This window comes from Lactuca serriola, chromosome 7 (genome assembly GCF_051521515.1).
Source record: "Lactuca serriola cultivar US96UC23 chromosome 7, Lser_US96UC23_V15, whole genome shotgun sequence".
Classification (NCBI taxonomy): domain Eukaryota; kingdom Viridiplantae; phylum Streptophyta; class Magnoliopsida; order Asterales; family Asteraceae; genus Lactuca; species Lactuca serriola.
In genome coordinates, this window is record NC_136414.1 from 159,582,501 (window position 1) to 159,591,054 (window position 8,554).

Sequence of the window (8,554 nt, forward strand, 5' to 3'; positions counted from 1 at the left end):
GAATTTATAAGAAAAGTGAAAAAATATTGAATTATAAAAATTAAAGTGCTTATTTCTCTTTTAAATTTAAACAAATAATTTAGCGAAGTAAATAAAAGAAATTATTAAAACTTTAGTCAGATACATCCTTCTACTAATTAGCTTTTAACATATATAATCTTCCATTTATTCATTACAATAATATTAAATAAATAATATTATATTTATAATACATTTGTAAAATACGTATCATGTTTTAAAATTTCAATATGTATTTAAATTTGTATATGAATTTGATACACAAAAAATAAAATTTATATTTATAATTAATTAATATAATTTAATATATAACGAACTATTAAAAATATTAAATATTATATTTAATTTATAAATAATAAATAAAAGTAACTAAAATGTATAAATATATAAAAAAGAAACTAAAATCGACAACTGAAAGTTCATCATCTTGATTTTTTGATAAATGAATATTATTACTTCATATTTTGTGTAATATAATTCATTTATCTCAAAATAAGGAAATAAATAAGCTAGGGTTGGAGTAGAATATAAGAAAAAAATAGGGGAAACAATAGTAAATGAGAATGAGTTGGAGATGTTCTAATGCATAACTTTTGGGTGAAATCTTTAATATAGTTATCAAGCTATTTATTATTTGTATTTAATATTTTTTAGTAATTGTAATAAAGGTAATGCTTGGTTTATAAAATACGTAGAAATCAAAATAATTATATATATTAATGTGATAAGTTAAAGGTTTGTGAGAGCATGAGAACTAAAGTGTTTGTAGTTAAGAACTAAAGCATCTTTAGTTGAGAACTAGAGTGTCTGCAGTTGAGAACTACGCATCCACAATCATATAAACTCCGGACGCAGATATCCATGCTTGCATATATATATATATATGAGTCAGCAGTCATATGGGCTTCACATGCAAATATATTGGTGATATATATATATATATATATATATATATATATATATATATATATATATATATATATATGTGGATGAACAATTATTATGTGGATGTAGGGATGAATATGGTCCGATCAATAAAAAAATATGGATAGAGGTAAATTGTAAACTTAACTATTAATTAATTAATTAAATCATAAATATCTTTTATTTAGACAAGGTTGTTTAATGATTTAAAACACTACATATCGGTCCAAGCCCCAAAAGATGTCTACATTATTCTTCTTCTTCTTTCCTCTCCACCGTTAACTGCCTTCTTCCTTATCCCCGCCACCACTTCTTCTGTTCTTCATCCTCATTGTCACTGCTTCTATTCTTGAACGATTTGGAGACAAATGAAGATAACGATTCTAAATAGAAGGATTAAAGGGTTTTTATTCAAGAGAAGCTCCAAAAAGTTGAAAAACAATAATTGAAAAAAGGCTCTATCAAATTTAAATCTGAAATTGGTTCCTGGTACCCTTTCTCCTTTTCAATTATAATGCAACCTCTAATTTTGTTTCTATCATCAAGTCACTTGTTATTATAATTTTCATTATTTTATTATATTTCAAATAAAAGTGAGTAAAAAAGAAGACACGTAATATGGCTCCATATTCAAGCATGTGCAAAAAGTTTCATATGATACCAAAAAAATAAAAGTAAAAAGAACAGTTTTTCAAACATACGTTTGAAAGAGTATTCATGAAAGGAATTAATAAAATTGAATGATGCTTTTAAAATCTTCATCAAAGCAATTCAATATATGAATCATTGTTTGCTTGTATGTGGTCTTGATTAGTGATTTTAATGGCTTTAATTGAATATTCAATGAGAATTTCTTATATCTTGGACTACCAGTTTCATCTTTTTTTTTTTTTTTTTTTTTCTAAAATAAGTAAATTTTATCGGGTGGTTGATTGTTTATTGTTTGATTTTCTACATAAAGTGGTTTATTATTTAACAATAAAATGTTAATCAATTGGTTGCTTTTGATTTTAAAGTTTTATTCTTATCAAAGTTACATAGAAATGTTCAATACATACCACATTCTATCAAATTAGTTTTATTTGTACTTATTACTAAATCATAATTTGTTAATGTCTACTACATTCTATTAGAATTTATATTGGTGTTACTTGGTTCTAACCATATGGCATGCATTCACTACTAGAATATACACGTTTAATGACACACAAACCATGACACGCACTATTTTGAAAAAGACTTTTCATGTCATTCCCATTTAGGTCCGATTCGGATCCCTCCGTTGTTTCCTTTTCCTTCCGCACCCTATCGACCTCAGTCTTGTTTTTTGCTAGCTTTAGTCTAGAACTAGACTATCTCATTAAACGTCGAATATCCCTATGTTTATGATACGCAAAAGTGTGTGCCCTAAAAATAATGTCATCTCTCTCAAAATTTGAAGGATTTAGGACACACATTTTTGCGTGCTCTAACATTAATGTCACCCTAAAATAAAAAATAACACGGAGGGCACCCATGTTAAAAACACGTGTCGTGTACATCATGCGTTTTATATTTTTTTTTAACAAAACGCACCTCCATGGATTCTCTAGCACAAAATGAGACTCTAGGGCTCTTTTCAGACTTATTTGGTTCAAGTACTATCTCCATTTCTCCATTTCAATATCTCTCTCAAAACGTCAGACAGCTTGAAAATATTTGAGATAGTGGCTTGAGGGAAAGAATGGGGAAATGACGGTGGCTCCAAAGAAAAAAGGCGCCATGCCAGTGACTTTAGGGATGGAAGATAACAACGATGAGTGGGTCAACCCTCATGAAATCGATTCACACTCCCTGCCTTTCTTCTACCTTTCTCTCCCACCCTTCTTTTTCACCATAATCATCTTCTTATTCATTCACAAAATTTTCAACATGAAAATCGTTGTTTCACATTTCAGTCATTCATATAAATCCCCAATTATTCAATTCGATTTCAAAACTTACCTAAATCATCATCTTGGAAAAACCCTAGCACATCATCCCTAAAATGCCCAATAGAAAAACCCATATTTAAATCCTTAATTGTGTTTTAGTGAGAGAAAGTATAGAGAATAATTATGTAACTTCGAAATCTCACAGGTATGTTTGCATTAATTTAGGTACACCTATAAATACATGTCGTTAATTGTCGATCATCATGCGGAATTTTATGACCTATGCATCTACTTTAACTTGAATTTAGGGGTTTTCGTACTTTGACGTGAAAGACGGTTTTTAGGGTTTCTTTTCTGTTTTCAGCTTTGTAGATTGTGTTGTGGTTCTGAAAAACTAAGAGGAAATGCAGACAAGGAATATAGAGAGGAAGAATTTGATTAGGGAGAGAGGGAAGGGGGGTTTGTGGGCGATGAAGATGAGCAGTAGAAACTAGAGCAGAAGCATCCGACTTTAGCTAGGTTTCTTCTTAAACTGGAAGGTTTTTCACAATACTTTTGTACACAATTTCACAAACAAGTTACATTTTAGATTTTTTTCCCTTTTTAGAGTAAAAATCGACTTAACTCTTTCTAGACCTTCTTCACCAAAGCGTTTAGAAGGACCAGATGAGAGAAACCTACAAGTTCACTTCAATCGTCTTTACCCCTCTTCACTGGAGGAAAAGTTGAAGGGGAACAGGGTGCTATAGTTCACATAATCGATGCCAAGACTAAACATGTTGTGACATCAGGGCTAGAATCGTCAATTAAACTAGATGTTGTTTTGAATTGCTTATGAATGTTGGAATCAACTTGAAGTTTCTGAATATGTTGATGAGATTTATTAGCATTATTGGGTTACTGAAGTGCGTTTACCAGCATATCTTTTGAGGGCATTTCCATCTTTTATGTATACGAGAGTCAACAATCACAACACAGTAAGTAACAGACATTGTTTTGAATTGCTTATGAATGCAGGCACATCATTAGTCACCAAAGAATTACATGGAGAGCCAAACAAACATCACACCTCAAATGCGGGGGATTCTCATAAATTGCTCATAGATGTAAGTAGATAATTTACCTTATTCTGTATGTACCTCTTTCAAAGCACAAGTTACTAATAGGCTTTGCTTCTGGTTTTTTACAATTACAGGTATATTTGAAATTTAATTTGATACAAGGGACGCTTTATTTGATGGTGACACTGTTAGACTATTATTTGTCGGTTGTTAATATTAAGAAAAACGAAATGCAATTAGTCTGTCTCACATCACTTTTGTTAGCATCCAAATATGAAATTTTTTGGCATCCAAAGGTAAATGTTGCTATTGAATTAATTAATTTACATATTTCTTGTTTTTGTTTTGTATTTATAATTTTATATTGTGTGTTTGTATCCTTTCTATGTTATGGAATTAATTAGCATCTCAGCAGAGTTATACACAAGAGATCAGATGCTTAAAATGGTATACATATTTAAAAAAACACATTAACCATATAATTGTATTTTCACTTACATTTTTTTAATTTATCAGGAGACAACAATTTTCATAAGCTCAACTTTCGTCTTAATTTGCCTACACCGTATGTTTTCATGTTGAGATTTCTTAGAGCTGCTCATGGAAGCAAAGAGGTGGGTATTTCACAATTTCTGCATCCAAATAGTTTTATTAGATTTAATCTTAAAATAATCATATACTAATTGAGAACCATTTTTTTTTCAATTTGAAAACCTAGCATTCTTCCTGATCGAGCTATCTTTGGTGGAATATGATGCTTTACATTTCAAACCATCATTGCTATATGCATCAGCCATTTATGTTGCTAGATGTACTCTTCATTTGTCCCCACCATGGACCCTACTTCTATCCAAACATTCTCACTATCAAGAACATCAAATTAGGTACTATTCTTTCATCGAATTAACTCATAGTAACCTTACCCTTTTTTATCTGATAATAATAACAACACTATTTCATATTGATATAGACATTGTGCGGAAACGATCTTGAGATTTCACCAAAGTGCAAGGAAAGCCATGTTGTAAAAGAACGTGGAGGAAAAAGACTATTGTTGACTGGAGAGTTGCAGGTGGTGTCGTGGTGCACAAGTAATGCTTTTTTCTAATCTATATAACTCCCCAACAATAAAAATGTGGTTTAACAATCTTTCATATTATCATACCTGAAAAGACAAAATCTTCATTTATTGTTCCTTTAGTGAGAGTATCTCTAGTTCCTCCATCTGTAGTATATATGTAAAAATCAAGAAAAAGAGTGGTAATAGTTATTACTTATTAGAGTCAAAAATCAAAATATCTTCCTACCCCTCATTATTAAGTGTGTTAAATTGTTTTCTTTCATTTTCAATGTGCATTAACATTTGTTTCTATTTATTTAGTTTTTTTTTTATTTATTTGGCACTCTTTAGTTGTGTTAATATATTTATGTTTGATTGTTGAATGATGGATCAAGTTAAAATGGGTGATGTATATGGTTCAGGTGTGTGAGATCTTGCTGAAGGAAAATGGTTTTACATGATTTGCTTATTCTATTAAGTCTAAAAGAATTTTATCAAAGCATGCAAAAAGATTGAAATATAGTTTTTAAATGACCAAAATACCATTTGTTGATTTTTTTGTCATTTGTTTCTTTTTTATATTGTATATCTCTCTTACAATCAACAAAGTTTAAGGGGTTTATATTTTAGATATCTCTTTAAATCATATTTACAGTATTATATACAAAGAGATGGAAAAATACTAAACAGGAAAAGGGTGAAGACTTGAATAAAAAATAGAAAGAAAGTGACTATACTACCCCTGTACGAAAAAGTGGTAAGAAGCTAGATGTTGAGGGCAAAATGGTACTTCAGCACGTAAGGGTTCTTGTGCAGTTGGTTCTGTTGATAAAAGTGGTGCTAAATCATCAAGTAAAAAACTTGGGGAAGCTGTTACTGAGGTATCTTCATAATTTTTGTAACAAAATACTATTTAATATTATTTACAATCATATATATGTTTTTTAACTCCAATTTAATCAAATTTATTCTTCTTATGCATAGTCTATGAAATATATAAGGAAAACAAATACCCTAACCACAATGTCAAAGAAAATCTAATGAAAGAATTGAATCTCACTCTGAATCAGGTTATAATCTTTTGTATTTTGTGTATTATTAATATTATTTGATAGGTTAGCAAATGGTTTGAAAATGCTCGTAGGAGTTCTAAGCACCCGGAACAGCACAACGGTGGAGCAAGTACCCCAACCCTGGGCCCCACACCAGAAAAGTCAACAGCCAAGCAAGCGAATGGGAAAAAGTCAACAACCAAGCAAGAGAATTGGAAAAAAGTCAACAACCACACAAGAGAATGGAAAAAAGTCAACGCCCACAAAATCTAGTAAGAGAAAAGCAAAGGCGGAGGACTTCAACTTCTAATGTCTAATGATAAATAAATTCCTTTTTACTATACAAACACTGAATGAGTAATTGTTTTAAGTTAGAAATCAGCCATCATATTTATAAAAATTTCATAAAGACCTATAGACCCTTTTCCTTTTTTTATTTCACGAATTAGTATTTAAGCATTAAACATAGAAGAACTATTTTTTATAATTCTAACATATGTCCTCATATTAGAACCATACATATTACTACATGATATTTTCTAGTTGGATATGTGATTAGACTACAAGGACTTAGTTTTGTTAGTGAAGTGGTTTGGGTATGCCACTTCATCTATCTATTTAGTTTCCACTCAGACAAAAATACCCTTCCGGATAGTTATAAATTATTATGACCATTTTGACCTCATGGGAATTTTGATATTAACTTCATGCAGGTCGAAATTGTTGATATTAATTTTAGGGGCGGAACACAAATGGTATGACTGGAGGGGCCAATATAAAAATATTAAAACAAAATTATCTAAACACTAAACTATCGTTTGAATAGCTCTGAATATTTTCTTTTTAGGAACGGAAAGAGTTTATTGTGCTTCATTTTGATATCTTCTATATAACGTAACATTCTAATAATTAACCAATAATAAAATACAACAACAAGTTATAAATGCATTTTGGCTAAACTAATTATGTTAACATTACTCAACTTTTGGCTATAAATGCATTTTGGTTATTTTTGTTCCTTATTTTCTTTGGTTATACACTTTATAGGTGTAAAAGGATGACATGATTCCTGATTTATTGGTGCTTCCACCAAGTACTGATTTGCAAAATCATCATTTGGTCACAAATCAGAGTGTATTTATGCAAGATGTAGTACTTTTCAATGTGTTTGATTTTATTTCATTATTTTCATAAATATAACTCGAATAGGCTTTCAAGACCAAATGTAGGTTTTCTTTAGTCACACCTAGTGCCTGTAAGTATTCTTACCATGCTACCCGTCACTTAATGGCTTTCAAGACCAAATGCAGAAAATAGCAATGTACTTTTATATTTCTTGCATTTGAGCTTCTTTTACTAGAAATAAGTTAAAGTAACTTGCTATTTCATGCATTTGGGCCTTTTTGGTAAAACTGCAAGAAATAGCAGCATACTTAATTGATTTGACTTTAAAAAAAATACATAATTTACTCTTTTTACTACATAAGTTATTTTATGTCCCAAGTACATGAAACTTGTAGAAAACGATTCAACACTAGATGAGTTGATGAATCTTCAAGTGGTGAAGTTGCAAGGCATAACGCTTCCATAGAGACTACCAAAGGAGAACTTACTCACGAGTTTCTTTTAATGTTGTGTTTCTTTTTTTATAATAAATAATACTAAGTACTAGGAATTTACTACATTTAATTACTATTGGAATGATTATTTGTATTTGACAAATGATATTTTGTGAAATGAATTATCTTTCTTGTGTATGGTATTTTATTTTGTATTATGATAATTTTAATGTGTTATTTGATTTGAAAATTAGTAATTCTATCAAATATATATATATATATATATATATATATATATATATATATATATATATATATATATATTTAAAACATTTAAAATTATGACACGCAAAAATGTGTGTTGTAGTTCTTTATGACATGGGCTTTAATGATATGCAATGCAAGTCGTAAGGTTATGACACACAAATGTGTGTCATCTTCTTTATGACAGGGCCTTTCTTGACACGCATTGTGTGTCGTAAGAGCGTGTCGTAAATGTGCGTCGTAAGATTATGACACGCAAATGCGTGTCATCTTTATTTATGATAGGGCCTTCCTTGACACGCATTTGCGTGTCATCTGTGGCTTTTATGACACGCATTGCGTGTCATTAAAGGGTGTTTTTCTAGTAGTGATTCTCTCAGAATTACTATAACTTGCTTTATTATTTGTCATATAAAAGCATTCTCCTAGAATTGTATTCTTACATAATTCGATTTCATGGCAGTTACGATCATAAAATGCATGAAGGGAACATGATGATCAATGGCCTCAAGGTTGGATGATGGTGTGTGGGATGGGGATGAACAATGGTCACCGATCTTCCAAAAAAATGCACTATTCATCGTTATATTCTGGGAGAACAATCGACAATAGAACCATAAGATATATGTATTAGTATATTCTGGTAGAATATTGAAGTAAAATAATCTACATATTGTGTTTGTTTTTATTAATGAATGTTTCA